This window comes from Canis aureus, chromosome 8 (assembly GCF_053574225.1).
Source record: "Canis aureus isolate CA01 chromosome 8, VMU_Caureus_v.1.0, whole genome shotgun sequence".
In the NCBI taxonomy this organism is placed as follows: Eukaryota; Metazoa; Chordata; class Mammalia; order Carnivora; family Canidae; genus Canis; species Canis aureus.
In genome coordinates this window covers 7,632,161-7,649,553 of record NC_135618.1, presented here as the reverse complement: position 1 = coordinate 7,649,553, position 17,393 = coordinate 7,632,161, and the positions used below count along the sequence as shown (strand labels likewise).

Here is a 17,393-nt window from a genome sequence, read left to right as displayed (position 1 = left end):
TAGAATATTCAGGGATTTTTTTCCCTGCCCTTTCACTAAATGGGGTTATGAAGGCCTCTCTGAAATGCACCGACATAGGAAAAGCATAAAACCTTTATTCAAAACACCATCTTCTCTCATTCACCACGAATGCTAAGAAAAGACACCGGAGTAATCCACATACAGGGACACTTCCTAGTCATGAGGAGTCCAAGCAGACCTCAGGGTGAAGTGGGTGGTAGCCCAGTGGGCAGGCTGGTAGCTGCTGTTACCCCACTTGCCAGGCATGATGGTTCAGGGCGAGCCTCACGGTGTCTGACGTGTGCACTTGCACAGGGCCCCAGGCGTAGAAGTGGTCTGTCTACTGTCACTGCTTTGAAAGTCTTCATAGTTTTATCTTATATTTTATAAGCTTCATGGGATAATGGTGTAGGTGTGTGAGTAGAGGAGGTATGGGCACTGTGTGTGTTCACTGCTGTTTGCCACCCCATTTGCACCGAGTCTTCCAGGCCCCACAGAATTCTGGGGGATACACAATATGTGGGCATCAGGGAGGCTCAAAGTCGGTACAAGGTGACTATGGTACGTCTGTGACTGAGTCAACGGGCTGCTGAGCTCCAAGAGGCCATGCTTTCCATTTGAATCAGAACCTGTTTTGAATGTTGAAAGAAGGCAATGGTTTCTAAGACACATGAATGACCAAGGGACTTTCTCTCTCTCTCACTCTCTCTCTTTTTTTATTTTTTACATTTTTAAATTTAAGGTCAATTTGCCAACATATAGTATAATATCCAGTGCTCATCCATCAAGTCCAAGGGACTTTCTCATACCCTTTCTCTCTCTTTTTTTTTTTTAAGATTTTATTTATTTATTCATGAGAGACACACACAGACAGAGACACAGGCAGAGGGAGAAGCAGGCTCCATGCAGGGAGCCCGACGTGGGACTCGATCCCAGGACCCCAGGATCACACCCTGGGCTGAAGGCAGGCTCTAAACCGCTGAGCCACCCAGGCATCCCTCTCATACCCTTTCTCATGTGTTGCTTCCCTAAACTTAAGCTGAAAATGATGACATAAAGGGAAGATTCCGGTAATCCCCACTCCTTTCAGTGCTTCCTTACTCATCAGCAAGTTAAAGGTGGAATCTGCAGGTAGCAAGGAGTGAAATAAAAACAATCGTGTTAGTTTTGTGCACTGTTCTCACCGTTCTGGGAAGAACAACATACATACGTGGATAAGCCATAAAATACGAATCGTGTAGTTTTGGTGATTCCGCATACCGGTTAAATGCTCTGAGAGTTGCATTTAAAACAATCATTGCACAGTATAAATGTAAGTAGTAAAGTTAATCATAGTAACGTCAGATTTTATTTTATTTTTTACTTGGAATCACATCAAATAACTAAATAAATACATAAATATATAAACTCCATAATGAACTGAGAGATCATAGAAGAAAAGAAAAACTTTGTATGTTAGTACCTTTAATGACAGGCTCTCCTGCGCTGTCTGAGAAGCCCCACATTTTCCTTTTGCGCTGGGCTCCCGCGTGATGCAGCAGCCTGGGGTGGTCTGACGGTGGTGAGATGCCAAGCACATGCAAATAGGGAAAAGCTTCCTTAGATGCACTCATTGAATTTTGCAGTTTAAAGAAAGAAAAACCAACTTGGCTAACTCAATCAAAATATTTTTATTTTGTTTGGGAAGGATACAAGGTACTCACAGAACTGAAGGAACAGCTGAGAAAACAGGCTCAGAAACAGCAGAAATGAGGAAAGTTCCAGAGAGGCAGGTGCAGGAACCAAAGGTCAGTCCCGTGGGTGCAGCGGTTGGAGTGAATGTTCCAGCTGGTTGTCTCTGCCCGTGCAGCTCCGCTCAGCAGCCTCAGTCTGGAGGGGGTCTTAGATTGGTCCCCTGTGGCTTGCCGTGTGGTTAGAAAAGGACAGAGCTCCTTGGTGGACGGTACCCCAAGACTGCACGCGGTGGGGAAGAAGTCATTCCCCAGATAGAAACCGGGGCGCTGTGCAACGGTGAGGGAAAAGGCAAGCTGAGTTGCAAATCCAGCAAATCCTCATTGCATGAGGGAGAGACCCTCTGAGAACGGCACTGAGTATGTGTCCCACCCAAGTGTTTGACTGAGTATTTGTGCACACCGAAGTCCTGATTTTAATAATCAGGTAGGTACGTACCACCAGTCCACACACCTACGTACGGCAAAACTTGGAGAGGTTATTTTTATTTATTCCTTCATTGTTCACGCAGGAACCCATAAGGAGAGCCTCCTACAAGCTATACTATGTCAGACATTATTGTTCAATATTGGTGCTGCGGTCATGTGAAAGTTGGACATGATCCCCACCTTCTGGGGGGTTGTAACTTAGAAAGACTAGGATGGCAGCCACAGATCATCGGAGACTGGGATCCTAATGAATACATGTCTTCTCTCACACCAACACCTGGGAGTGCACACCCAAGGGACCCACTGTTGGATTCTGGTGGTGGTGTCCACATCCAGTGACCTGAGTAGCTGATGGAAAACTGTAGTGGTGTCCGCAAAACCACAGTCTTTCTCATTTTTCAAACATCACTGGCTTGGGTTCCACCTGTCTGGCGTGGTTAATTCTTTTGAAGGTTCTGTGGATCCTTCTACATATCCTGCATAGTGGATGAGAGAACCGGCTCTTGAAACCCCACTGACCTTGACACCACCGCTCATAAGTCTGTAAGCCTGAGCATGTTACCTAACCTTTGTTCCCTTCTGTAAAATGAAAATAATCCCCCTACTTGCCCGGGTTGGTACTTCATAAATGCTAGTCTATTACTACTCCCACTGCTATTTGAACCTCCTTCATGATGTCACCTTTAATGGCCACACTCACCTAACTCCAAAGAGCTCTAGCCCCTCTCTCTTTCTCTCCATTGTCTAGATTTACGGTGTTCGTTAGAATTTTCTGCAATGATGGAAATGTTCTATGTCTTCATGGTCTAGAGTGTGGCCCTTAGTCACACATGGCTAGTGTGACAGGAATCACATTTTAAATTTTATGTTCTCTTAATTAGTTGAAATTTAAATTCAAATAGCCGCAGGTAGCTAATTATTGCCATATTGGACAGGGCGAGTCTAGAAAAAGGAGCTTTGATTGAATAAAGGACGACAGAGAATCTGAGTTGACATGCAAGGGAATTTCTCTGATGGGGACCCAGCTGAGTTAGAGGAGAAAAGAGCGTTATCTTCTTCCCTTCTTTGCCTTGCTTCTCTTTTTTCTCTCTTTTGCTCTTTTCTCTTCCGTCTCATATAGCAATGACATTAGAGGATCCCTGGGTTATCAACTTTTTCATCATTTGAGGAGTCAAAGGTGGGCCTCAAGGTGAAGGTGAGAGGGAGGTTAGCCCCTAGCCTTGACCTTAGCCTGACAGCCTCAAGTATTCTTGCAGGTCTCACACATACTAGCTCAGTTCAGCAGTGTAGACGACCCAAAAGAAAATTGGAGGGCAGCCCGGGTGGCTCAGTGGTTTGGTGCCGCCTTTGGCCCAGGGCGTGATCCTGGAGACCCAGGATCGAGTCCCACATCGGGCTCCCTGCGTGGAGCCTGCTTCTCCCTCTGCCTGTGTCTCTGCCTTTGTGTCTCTCATGAATAAATAAACAAAATCTTTAAAAAAAAATTGGAGCAAAAGCCTAGCTGGTGACAAGGAGTTTGCATTTTTCTAAGCTCTCTATCGGGCCTCTCTATTCCTTAGAAGCTTAGTTGGGCGGCCAGGATTCAGGGACTTCAGTTCTTTGCTATGAAAGTTTAGAAAGGGCTATCAAATTCTAAAAGTATTGATGGCCACGCTCTTAATATTCTCTTTGGGTGTAATCTTTAGAAAGAATATTACCAAGTTTTCCTCCTGCAGAAGACTTTGTAAAATGCTGGCCACCTGATTTTTAGCAAGATGGCACACGAGAATAATGCCAAGAAATGTGCACTTTTGTCCTCAGCATTTCCTTGAAGGTGATTGACATGTTCTTTAGACTGTTGGAGTCATCCACAGGCTTGAAAAAAATGAGTATCGTTGCAGCAGAAATGCAAAGAGGAAAAAGAGCCAAATGGCGAGTTTTTGACTTCTGTTACGGTTAGGCAATGGGAGCCCACAGCAGAAAGAAGTTTTGAAAGTGAAAACTTTTGAGTTAGAAAACATTCATCAAGAGAAGATAGGCTTTCAAAATCACAAGGACAGCCTTCAAGCATGCGGGACCTAAAGATTATTCCAGAACATCATACTGGCAAAGGAAACGAAAAGATTCGGATGATCTTGCCTGCAGGGGTTTGCAATGAGGATCACTGAGACCTGGAGGGAGTAGAAAGGGGAATGGGGTGTGTGCTTAGAGGAGGAGATGGGACAGGGGCCCCACATCAGGAAACCACAGGGAAGGGAAAGGAGGTAGCAACAAAAGCTCACTCTCCCCCAGTGCCTTGGGGCCCTGTGGAAACCAGACCAGCCCTGCAGACTCTCTCAGCATTCCAGGAGGTTCTGCCCAACACGGAGCCAGGAAGCCACATTAAGCCTTCATGTTGTCCCTGATGCCGTTGGGACCCTGTAGGGAAATTGCTTCCTACACACTGTCTCAAGCAGACATTCCCCCATTTTCAACCCCTCTGGAATCTTCCTAGGTCCCCTTAATTAAGTGATGAAAATGTCTGGTGCTGACAGGCATGTGGGTAGCACATGTGTAGGGGAACTTGGGTGGGTTGCATGGTGGAGAAACCCATCCCAGTGATAGGAGAATGCTTCACCATCTGACTTTGCTTAGAGCTGAAGCTCTGTCTTTTTATACTCTGGATACTTTAGGCCCTCCCATCTCTGTTTTGTCTTCCCAGTTTTGCTACAAGGTAGGTGATACTGTTTTGATTTTTTTTTTTTTTTTTTAAGAGAAAAGAACCTTTCTGGTTTTTTCCCTTGGGGGCAGAAACATGGGCTCCATGTATTAGAGATTCACCTTTGGTTGAGAGCACCTTCGACTCAATTTAACCAATATCCCCAAGCATGTACGGAGTGCCAGTTCTAAATCAGGCACCCTGCTCCGTACTAGTGACACAAAGTTGAATGAGACATGGTTACCTGCCTTCATAGTCCGGATAGAGCTTAGTTCTGGGTAACTCCTTAAAGATCATGCTGCTCGTTAGTATTTCCCTGTTGCCACTGTGGGGCCACTGGTAGGCGTGAAAACACCTCAGTAAATGAGTCTGACTTTTTTTTTTTTTGTGGCTGTGAATTATTATTTGATCTGTTCAGTAGTGACTAATAGGACTCTTTCAAAGAGGTTCAAGAAGGTTTTTGGTGGGTGGTTTCGCCTATTCTGGTTTCTTTGTCCAGTTCTTACCTTTGTCACTCAAACTTCTCCCACTCCCATGACTACTTCACGCCCCACTTGCCTGGCCTGGGGTCAGACTCCTGTGCGCTCCCAAAGCTGAATTCCTATTGTCTTGGTTGTTCCCATTTAGCTCTTGGAGACAGCTGCTTGAGGGTGGTTGAGTGGGTAGCTGGAGGCTGTCCAGCTCCATTTGGCTTGTGCTAATAATTTAGAAGGTTTTGTTGTATTTGTTTCCCATTCTGGATTTTTAAAATGGAAATTTGCTGAGTGGGATGGCAAGGTAGCAGGTGGGTGAGGCTGGAAGAATGGGACCGGGTACAGCATTCCTGCCACCTGTTAGGCTGAGAAATTCATTCCTTTTTCTTTTGTGCTTTGTCCTCACCATCTGCCAACCTATATTAGTCAGGTCTCTTTGGTTACAAGTAATAGGGACTAACTTGACCTCATTTAAGTGAAATGGATGTTTGTTTTAAGGACATAGGGATCTTTCACAGGACCCAAGAACAGGTGGACCTCTGGAGGGATTTTGAATGAGCACCTGGAAAATCTGGCTCTCTCCTTTTTTTATCCCTTTATATCCCTTATCTTTATTTCTTATGATTCACTGGCTTTCTGTCTCTCTTTCTCCTTCTCTATCCCTGTTTCTGTCTTTGTCCATAGACTCTTTTTCTAGGTTTCTTGTCTAACACGTGGAATGTGGCCACCCCAGAGCATCCAAACTCAGCTGTTACATTTCTATTCAGCTTCAGAAACTGACCAATACTTCTCAGTCCCAGTTTCGCACCCACATACAATTGGTAATATTGGTCAGGTGCTTATCCCTGGTCTAATGAACCAGGAGGAGAGATGTGGGGCAATAGTATAAACTTGCTGGAAAGATCTACTCCTGTGGACCAAGAGACAATCCGCAAATTAGGGAAGGTAATTGAGAATATAGGCAGATTTACTAGGTATACTTATCTCTGGAGATGTACGATATCATGTGCTTTATTCCCCTCCAGATCCATCCAGTTCATTGTTTATATACTTTTGCCACAGGAAAATGTGATCACTGTAATTCTTCAAGGCTACCCACCTGCGTCAACCAGATCCAAATGGTGACAGGCATTGAAATTCCAGTGGTTATGGATCTCCATATATTAACATCTTGGTCTCTAAATTCTCAAATAGTTGGTTTGTCATTAAGGATGTTGAGGCCTGATAATGTCTAAGTAGCTCTGCTCAATTAACTATTGAGTCTCCAATGACAACAATAAAGGAGCTATAGTTCTTTGGATTTCTGGGCCCTCGCTTCTCCTCCAACTCACCAAGAAAGGGCAACAGTGATTTTTGAAAGGTCAAGACAGTTGAGTTAGAGCCCTGACTTTGCTCATCATCCGTAGACTAATGTGATCATAGTGTCACTTTCCTTATCTCCACGTAGTGCAGTAATGTCCACCTCATTAATTCATTCAAGGACTTACTAGATGCCTATTATGTGCCAGGCATTGTGCTGGGCTGGTGATATAAAGGCTTTGCTCTAATATATTTTACAGTATAATTGGAAGACCTACGTTAAGAAGAGAGATGTTTTAATTATCATAAAAATATATTTTATAATTAGTAAAAATATTTTAGACATAAAAGGAGCTATAAAGAATAATAGAATGAATATTTGTATATTCACGATCAACTTGAGAAATAAAAATATTCTCACGGCTGTTGAAGTTCATGACCACATCTCCCTCCTTTTCCTTTGAAGTAACCACTTTACTTAATTCAGCATTTATCATTACCATGCATTTCTTTATATATTTGTGTTAGAGATTGAATTGTAACCCCCAAATATGTTTACATCCTAATTCCTAGTGCATGTGAATGTGACCTTATTTAGAAATAAGATGTTTGCAAATTGTCAAGTTCAGAAAAGATTATTAGAGGGGGGTCTGGGGGGCTCAGTCAATCGAGCGACTGACTCTTGATTCCGCTCAAGTCATGATCTCAAGGTTGTGAATTCAAGCCCTGCCTTACACTCTGCACTCAGCATGAAGTCTGCTTAAGATTGTCTCCCTCTCCCTCTGTCCCTCCTCACTCCTTTCAAAAAAGAAAAAAAGAAAAGAAAAAGAAAGAAAAGATTATTAGGGTGGGCCCTAATCTAATATAACTGTGTCCTTATAAAAAGGGAAAATTAGGACACAGAGGTAGACACACACACAGGGAGAAGCCATGGGAAGATGCAGGCAGAGATCAGGATGATGCATTATAAGGCAAGAAACACTGAAGGTTGCCAGCAAACTGCCAGAAGCTAGGCTACCTGCATGGCACAGATTCTCTTATAGCCTTCAGCTTCTAACCCTGCTTACACCTTGATCTCAGATTTATTGCCTCTAGAACTGGAAGATAAATTTTATTGTTTCAGTCATCTAGTTTGTGCTGTGTTACAGCAGCCAGAACAAACTAATACAACCTACCCTAAGCAAGTTAAAATTGGGTGACGGGCACTGAGGAGGGCACTTGATGGGATGAGCACTGGGTGTTATGCTATATGTTGGCAAATTGAACTCCACTAAAGAAATAATAAATTTTAAAAAATTGTGTTGAGGTATTTTTAAACCTTATGTAGACTACACTATGCTGCAGGTAGTCTTGCGTGACTCACATTTTTCTCTTAGAATTATGCTTATAAGGTTCATCCACTGGTATGCATAGCTTTAATGTCTTTATTTTTTTTAGTGTCTTTATTTTTATTGTTGCATAGCAATCCATTTTATGAATACTTGTTAGTTAATACAATTTAATTATTCATTTTCCTGATGATGTACATGACAGACAATACTACCATGCACATTCTCATCAATATGTCCCTGAATGCACTGAAATAGTTTCCCTGGGGTATATACTTAGGAATTGAATTTCTGTGCTGTTACATATTTTGTAAATCTTCACTCCCACTAGCTGTCTTAAGAAGTTTATATTGTTCCTGTTGATATACAACCTCACTAACATACAGTGTCATCTGGCTTATATGTTGTTTCCAATTGGTCAGTGTACCTAGAGAAAAATTATTTAAAATATAATTTTATTTATAAAATTTATTTATTTATTTATAATAAAATATATGAATATTTATATTCATATTTAAAATTATGAAGGAAGGGCAGCCCAGGTGGCTCAGCGGTTTAGTCCCTGCCTTCAGCCTAGGGCATGATCCTGGAGCCCCGGGATCGAGTCCCACGTCGGGCTCCCTGCATGGAGCCTGCTTCTCCCTCTGCCTGTGTCTCTGCCTCTCTCTCTCTCTCTCTGTGTGTCTCTCATGTATAAATAAATAAAATCTTAAAAAATAAAATAAAATTATGAAGACTTTTATGAGCAAGCAAATATAGGGTCCCATGGGGATGCATGACAGGTCCAAATTAACTAGGACAGTGTGATAGAGAAGGCTCCTGGAGGAGGTACCACCTCAGTGGAGACTTGAGGTGTAAATGGGCATCAGCTAGATGTAGGGGCAGGGGAGGGGTCAGGGAGGGGAAGGAAGCAGCTTGATCAAGAGTATGAAAATAAGAATAAATACAGCACTGTTGAACAGGAGGATAAAGAGCACAGTCACCGATGTTAATATAGACCTTAGATGGTGGTTCAGGTAGGTCCTCTTCTTGGAGGGGAAGTAATGTTCAAAACATCTTGAGCTCAATAATGACTGCTGTTGACTCCAAGGCCAGGGGCATATGCCTTGAAGTCTGGATGAAGAGGTATTTTTTTCTCAATATGGATTTAGATCACAGTTCAAAAGTTGGGAGCAGTGATCTGAACTTAGATTCTCAGGTGTATTGTTTGTATCTCACAATAATTTTTTTTTTACAATTTTTATATTTAATGTCTTTAGTATTTGTGATACCTAATTTTATATGTCAACTTGATTGGCTGTGATGTGTGCAGAGTAAACATCATTTCTGGGTGTGTCTGTAAGGATGCTTTTGGATGAGATTAGCATTTGAATCAGTGGACTAAATAAAGTTGATTGCCCTCCCCCTTGTGCGTGGGCATCATCCAGTCTGTTGAGGAACTGGATAGACTAAAAGGCGGAGGAAAGGAGAGCTCACCCTGTTTTGCTTCCTGCTTGCCCATGTGAGTTGAGACATCACATCTCATCCTCTTCAGCCTTTGGCCTGGGATTTAAACCATTGGCAACCCCCATGCTCAGGCCTTTGGACTTGGACTAAATTATACCACTGGCTCTCCTGGGCTTCTGGCCTGCAGACAACAGATTGTGGAACTTCTCAGCCTCCAAAAGTGCGTGAGCCAATTCCTCATAATAAATTTACATTCTGTATATACACAAACTTATATATGGAAATATATATATATATATATATTCATATCCTACTGGTTCTGTTTCTCTGGAAAACACTAATACACTGTTGAACAATGTTAAAGTCACCAACATTCTTTACTGTCTTATACCCACATATCTCCCCGACTTCTGAAGGTGAAGTTTGAGACCTCAAACTAAGACTGTAGTAATACGTGTAGGGAGTGGGGAGGGACAAAGAGTGCACTCTGGACATAGATTGCCTAACTGGAGATGCTCTAGGTGAAGCCTTAAGTTTTCCCAGAGAAGATAGAGATTTCCACTGAGAGACTTTAGAAAGAAGGTTTTTGGTAGATGAGCTAGCTAGCATGCTGGCAGGGAGCCCTGGTAAATAGTGGGAGAACTACTCGTGAGGGATACCCTCCCTTTGAGGCTCGGGCAAGTCCAGTTCAGTAGAAGCTCCTCTCCTTTTCTAGGCTTATAACTCCTTCCCAAAAATGCCATCACGCTTCCATGAAGTTTTCAGTTTGTGTGATGCACACTGTGTATTGGCTGTGGGGAGACTGAGAGGCTAGGTAGCAGGAAAGGGGAGCCTGCTTCACTTATTAGGCTTTTGCAGGAAAGGACACTAGGCCCTTTCACTGGGCCACAACCCAATCTTACAATATCAGTGATGATTCAGGAGAGATGTCCGTGGGGAATCCTGGAATGTCAGGAAAGGAACAGGATATTAGAGAAATAAATCGGAAAGGACAATAAGCTCACGTGCTACAGTTGGTCTCACATTGGTTCTTAACTATGGCTGCAAATTAGAATCATCTGGGAGCTTAAAAAAAATCATAATGCTGTGCTGCCAGACCAATAATAAGTCAGCGTCTCTGGGGAGGGGGATCCAGGCATCCACATTAAATAAAACAAAACAAAACAAGACAAAACAAAACACAACTTCCCAAGTGATAGGGTTCAGCCAAGATAGAGAACATTGAGTTAGAAGATACTGCCTTCTGGAAGGCTTTGGAGGGCCATGGCACACCTGTCTAACAGCCTCAATGGCAAAATAAAGCATATTTGAATAGAAATTCATCTCAGGACTTCTACATTGTTGTTAAAGTGATTGATAGGGGAAACAAAACAAAACAAAAAAAATGGGTGGCGTTGGGGTGGGAAAGAGAGAAACACTATTAGAAATGAAATGCTTCGATTTTCTTTTTCTTTGCAAGTGAAAACTTTGCAAAATATTACAAACTTTGCCAAACAGGATTAGATTCCCACCATATTTTATCTCGTGTAGCAATTGTAATTCCTAGCACCAGAATGCCCTCCTGCACCACCCTCTGGTTCGTAGATCCCAAAGAGGTTGGGTATTCCATCTCAGAAATTCATTCTTCCTTGAACTTACAACATGTTCCCACTCTGGGGGCATTTAAAAGGAATTGCTTAGAAAAAGCCCTGTGGGGAGCTTGTCATAATGATGCAGTTTTAAAGAACACCCCAGACCACTTGTGGGGAATCACTAACCACCCTCCTGTGTTTCGTTTTCTTTCCCAATCTCCAAGCTTGTCGCAATCCTATGGTTTGGTTTCCAAGGCAGAATTTACGATATGTTGCTGACTGAAGAACAATTGCATTTTATCCAACAGTCTTGTTGGGTTTCAATTTCTCACCAGGAGAACCGAGGACTATTTTCCCATGGTTTCCCCCAATGTGTTCATCTTTATTTGGTTTCATGGCCTCCCTTAAAATGGAATAGAGAGGGGAGGCAGGTAAGCATGTATGCCCTTGGCAAGCAGGTCACAAGACAGGTTTTTTCCTCCTTTTTCTAAATGGGGAAGCAAGAAAAAGTCATGTTTATATGCATGTGTGCATGCGAGTGCGTGCGTGCGTGCACGGAGTCCTCTGCAGTGCAAGAATAGGAAAGAAAATGGATCTTCCATGGCTTCAAATAATGGGCAAATGGGAGTTGGGGCTTCTCTCTCAGACCGTGCTTGCTTTCGGTCCATGACGCTAACATTGCACTGGCATCTCAATCTCTGATCTGTTTAGCTAGTCATTTCACCTGACAAGCAGTTGTTTCATGTGGATAAGGGCCTATGTGTGGAATTTAGAGGCTATAATTGAAAGCCCTGGAAATTTGCTTTCAAAGCCTCATTTTTAACCAGAGGATGCCAATTGCCTTTTATTACTAGATCGCATTGCCTTTATATGAATTCAGTTGAGTGGGTTTTCGTTAAAAAGCAGACATCATGTTCTTCCCCCATCTGTTTTCAAATGTTTTATTCAATATTTGTTTCTCATCAAAATTCGGGTATCACTTTCTATATCTTCACATACCTGAGGCCAGCTTGCCTTCCAATTAAATGCCCCTGGTTCGCCGTCCTTCTCCTCTTGCCCTTTGTTCGTTCCTTCTGTTTTCCATATCAGGCCTGGAAAAGACTCCACAGGTGCTATTATACTTAGCATATTTTTTTCTTTCAGCTCTGAACGAAGATAGTGGTTCTGCAGGGTCTGATATGAGTCTATGGCTAAATCGATAATGAGCCTGTCGAGACAAATAGGCCAGCAATTGTTCTAGCCAGGCCGAAGGAGGTGAGCAAAGTGCCAATTGCCGACCCAGCGGTGAGCCGGATGCAGAGAGCAGAGGCAGCGCTGGATTAACGAAATCACACCGACTCAGCCTGCACCCAGAACTAAAGCAGCTTTGGGAAACGCATATGGCAAAAAAATAAGCCAAAGTTAATCGCAAAGTCAGGCGTCCAATGAAGCAGCATCTGCTTGAGAAGTGAAGCCCAGCAGCCCCTGCACAGTGACTTCTCTCCTGCTCCTGTCAAGCAGGGGGAGGTGCAGAGTGGGATTAGTAGGCCACGGAACCGCAGCTGCCCAGCTCCCAGGGTGGCCGTCCAGCTCCCAGGGTGGCGGCCCAGCTCCCAGAGTGGCCGCGTGGCTCCCGCCCACAGGTGCCAGGGGCCCAGAGAGGCCTTGCACCAGCTGCAGGCAGCCAGCTGTGGATCTGATTATCAGCGGCCGGGGGTAGGGTGACTCGGGGCGGGTCCCTCTCCTCTTCCTTCCCACTCACGAAGCGGCCACCTGCGTGGCCTGCTGTTCCCACTCCTGCCTGCGCCGCCGGGCCCCAGCAGTGGTGTGTGGCTCCCGGGCACCGCCTCACTCGCAGAGCTTCGGCCGAATGTCAGCAGCATGCTTTTCCCTCCGCCTTTGCTGATGGTGTCCCTTTTGGCCACTTGATTCTGAGTCTGTCATAATTGTCACAAAGAGCTTCGATGTCCGGGGTGGTAACCCTCCTCCGCTCCCCCCGGAGAGGGCTGCGCCGGTCACAGGCTCCCCGCCACGCCTGGAATTTGCTTTCTCAGGTATTATAGACAATGACCGAGCTCTCAGCGTTGGGCGGTTCTCCTGCTTGAAATTCGATTACATTTTCTGAGACATACTCTGTGGGATGATATTGGGGTGCGACGTAAATAAGTGTCACTTAAGAAAACAGCTTTCCAAGTCACCTAATTTTGAGATGCACTGGGTTTTGCAAAGTCTTCTTGTTGTACAAAGTTTCTTTATTTTAGGGGAGCCTCAGTATTTTTGATGGATGCTTTATGGATGTGGATGTTGTGGAGTTGGGAAAGTTTCCCAATTTCTTTGGCTTTAGAACTCCCTTTTGGGGGGCACCTGGGCGGCTCAGTGATAGAGCGTCTGCCTTTGGCTCAGGTCGTGATCCCAGGGTCCTGGGGTTGAGTCCTGCAGGGAGCCTGCTTCTCCCTCTGCCTATGGCTCCGCTTCTCTCTCTGTCTCTCATAAATAAATAAATAAATAAATAAATAAATAAAATCTCTTTCTTTCTTTCTTTCTTTCTTTCTTTCTTTCTTTCTTTCTCTTTCTTTTAAAGAACTCTCTTTTGGAAGAATATTTGTTACGGGTTGAATTGCATCATTCCCCCTCCTCTACAAGTTCACACGTTGGAACCCTATCTTGTCAGTGTCAGCTGCTTTAACAAAAATGCCATAGATTGGGTGGCTTAAACAAGATTTATTTCTCACTGTTCCAGAGGCTGGAAATCCGAGTCACTGGCATATTCAGTGTTGCTGTGAGCCTCTTCCTGGTGCATAGACAGCCACCTTCTCACTATGTCCTCATGTGGTAGAAGGGGCAAGGGAGCACCCCCACCCCCCAGGTCTCTTTTATAATGGCACTAATTCCATTCGTGAAGCTTCTTCCCTTCTGACCTAATCAGCTCCCAAAGCCCTCACCTACAAATATCACCACCTTGGAGATTAGGTTTCAACCTACGAAGCTGGGAGGAGAGAAGCATTCAGTCTCTAGCAAGCCATGATTCTCAGTAGCTCATAATGTGACCTCGTTTGGAAATAAGGTCATTGCAGATGTTTCAGAAGAGGTCATAATGGGGTGGGCTGGGCCCCTAATCTAATAGTACTGGTGTCCTCATAAAAGAAGCAAATTTGGGCAGAGTCAGATACACACTCAGAGTCAACTCCATGGAAAGGTTGGCCAAGGGACCACCAGATGCTAAGACAGAGGTCTGCAACACATCCTACCATGGTGACTTCGGAGGGAAGGAAGCTCTTAGGACACCTCTTTCTCAGACTTCTCTAGCCTTCAGAACTGTGAGACAATAAATATCTGTTGCTTAAGCCACTCGGTTTGTGGTACAGTGTTATGGCAACCCCAGGAAACTAATAGAGTATTCAGGGGAATACTGTTTTGAGGCACTTACTTTGAGAAATGCTGCTTAACAGACTTCCCAGAATAGCAATTATAGCAGTCTATGAACATATTTGCAGAAGTTTAAGATTTTAAGAAGTGTAAGTCTCAGTCTAAGACTTTCCATATATTTGTGGGTCTAGTTAATTCTGATTAAATTGATGTTATTTCACATTTAAAAGAAAAATCTTGGCTCAACCATGTGAGATATTTTGTAAAGCAAATGGACACACTGCCCTCTTACATCCCCAAATGCTCAAATTATAAAACTAGCTTCATTACTTAAGCCGATGGTAATCTTTCTGCTTTGCCCGAATAACTGCTACAGTCTTTAATTAGATGGGTTGGCAAAAGTGTCCCAGGAGTTACACTAGCTGTCTTTATTGTATTTCTTTATCCCACTGACTTGAATTAAAATGGAATGTGCTACAATCTGCGGCTGCACGTGAGCTGGTGGTGGAGCTATTTGAGACAATTCCTAAGGTTGACTAGCGGAGCCCAAATTGGGGGGGGGGGTCTCATGGATGAATCCATTTTAGACATTAATTTGGAGACTGAGCTAGGTTTATTAACTTTTGCTTTTGTCAACTAAGGCTATTAAAACAACAACTAAGGACAAAATGAATAAGAATCAACAACCACCACGTGCCAGTGACAGCATTTACATTTTCTATCTTGTCAAATAAGAATATTAAAACAACGACCAAAAAATAAAAAAATAAAAAATAAAACAACGACCAACTAAATATACCAAAAAACCCACCTCCAAATCAACATCTGTAACAACCACGTACTAGTGGTCCTGTTTACCAAAGTGAAGAACATTTCCCAAACTAAGAAGGTAGAGAGCGTAAGATGTCATGATTACACCAGTGGGTTCTGTGTTTTGAGTGCTGTGTGCTGGGCATGTTCTTAAATGTTGCATATGCATGAAGTCAATTAATCCCTACAAAAAAAAACTGTAAGGCTTTTCATTATACAAGAGGAGACACTGAGGTACCAGGGTAGGCAGTGAGGCTGGGAGTTGAACTCGCGAGTCTGGCTCTGCAGTGCATGATGTTGTGATCTTGAACATCCTATGATCCTGCATCTCTAACAAGACGGTCCTTTTCAAAAAAGCAACCTCAGCAAACTGAGTGTGTGCAGATGTTTTTATTCTGTTTTTTTTCTGTGTTGCTTCAGACCTGTGACAACATCATCACAGAGCAGTCTGGACCGGCATTTGAGAAGCCCTACTGCAGCTGACGGCGCTCCGCCAGCAAGGGACCAGAATAGAAATGGATGGTGCTGTTTCCGGAGGGAATTCCTAAGGTAGACGGGGGAAATGGCTCATTTCACTTTAATCAGTCATCTACGTAGTATGGTAGGGCTTGAGCGACCATATAGGAGTGAGTACAAATCAATCATTTCTGCTGACATCTTGAAAATACTTCAGGGTAGCCGAAAGTTAATGTATCAAATGTTATTAAAGGCTTAACACAACCAAGCCAAAATGAACATTCTTTACATTTAACCTCCAAATCTGAGCTGTGATTCAGTGCTAGGCTTGGTGTAGGTGTGTGTGTGTGTGTGTGTGTGTGTGTGTGTGTGTTTGATAGCATTTGGATTCCATAGCTGAGATACATATGAAAACAGAGCACCTAAGCCGCCCCAAAGGGAATAGCCTCGAGCACATCCATGGTCTTCTGTACTTGGAAGTTGCCACACAGATGCAAGTGCAAACCTCCATGGCATTGCATGATTTAGTGAAAAGAGCACTGCTGTGGGAGCAGATAAGCGTGGGTTCAAATCCTGGCTCTCATTCTTCCCTGCTGAGTGACCTTGGAAAATGAGTCTATTTCATTTGTGAAATGGGAACAACAAAACCTTGTCTTATAGGCTTTAAATAAGGATTAGGCTGAGTCAAGTCCAAGGGTTAGCATTATTACTGACCAAAAGAGAATTTTAATTTCCAAACAAGGATTTATGCCGTATTCATATTGCCAGATCCTGTTCTAGATAACTTCTATTTAGAGTTACTATGAGGGTAGATATTATCCTTCTTTTCATTTCAAGATAAGAAAAATGAAATCTAGAGAGTAACTTGCCAAGGTTACAGAGCTGATAAAGGTCAAAGGAGGGGTCTAAATCCAGGCATTCTGGTGCCGCACATTATGCGCTTTTTTTTTTTTTTTTGCACACCATGCTCTTAATCATCGTTCTGTAATGTCCTGTTAACTGGAGTTGAAATACTCACAGTTTTAAGTACTTATCAGTCCACCATAATTGAAAGATCTGCTTTACCAGAACTTTAGAAACAAAGGAGATAGTTGGATCTGGACAGATTGTATATGGATTTAATTAGCTGTGCATATGCATTGCTAAATTCATAGAAATTGTACAGGGTGGATTTTCTTGTTAACACTAGCGGTTGGCACTAGTGTGTAGGCATCAGCTTCCCAGATGGCTTCTATTCCTCTCCCATCCCTTTCCATTTACCCGCCGGGGTCCCTTCTGGCCTGACTCCCTTCCCCACCCCTCAAGGCTCTGTCCTGGCTGTCACTAGATGTAGGAGTTCTCAAGCGCTCTCCTGGGCTCCCTGCCTTAGTTAATGTTTTCTCACAGTTTTTTCCCCGATTCCTGGCCACTTCCTCTCCAGACAGCCCTTCCCCCCTTTGCCAGGCTCTCATGCGTGTCCAGTCCCCTCCCTGCCAGCGCAGGACTTTGCCTCTTTGGTCTCAGGAAGAGGCCAGAGCTCACAACTCCTGAGCTCGCCTCGCTGCCACCACTTCACACGTGCACAGCACGATGCTTTGCTGCACAGGTGCTTCCACTCATTGTTTCGTCCATGAGGCCTTTCTTTGTCCATGATTCTCGCTCTTTCTCTCCTGCATCTTCCTTTTTGTCAAGTTTTCCCCCATCTGAAGACAAATCCTGTCTCAGCCCTGCCACGCCGTCAGGCTCCGGCCCTTTCTCCTCTCCTTTGTTGGCTCACATCCTGAAAGAGAGATGTACTTGCTTTCTCTCCTTTCTCCTGTGCAATCTGATTCTCAACTCCTGCAGTCTGT

The 17,393-nt window shown here is 43.7% G+C and overlaps 1 long non-coding RNA gene across 9 annotated transcripts in view; it reads left to right on the top strand.

Moving 5' to 3' along the window:
- LOC144318295 (uncharacterized) overlaps nucleotides 1-17,393 on the top strand; it is a 65,304-nt gene that overhangs the window by 26,450 nt on the left and 21,461 nt on the right. For 3 of the 9 annotated variants that reach the window (XR_013384147.1, XR_013384141.1, XR_013384149.1), the window contains exons 1-2: nucleotides 14,092-14,249; nucleotides 15,529-15,657. This is a non-coding gene — a long non-coding RNA (uncharacterized LOC144318295). Of the gene's footprint in view, nucleotides 1-1,687; nucleotides 1,788-12,494; nucleotides 12,987-14,068; nucleotides 14,250-15,528; nucleotides 15,658-17,393 lie in introns of those variants that run through there. The other 6 variants (XR_013384143.1, XR_013384148.1, XR_013384144.1 and 3 more) reach the window with 5 other exon arrangements.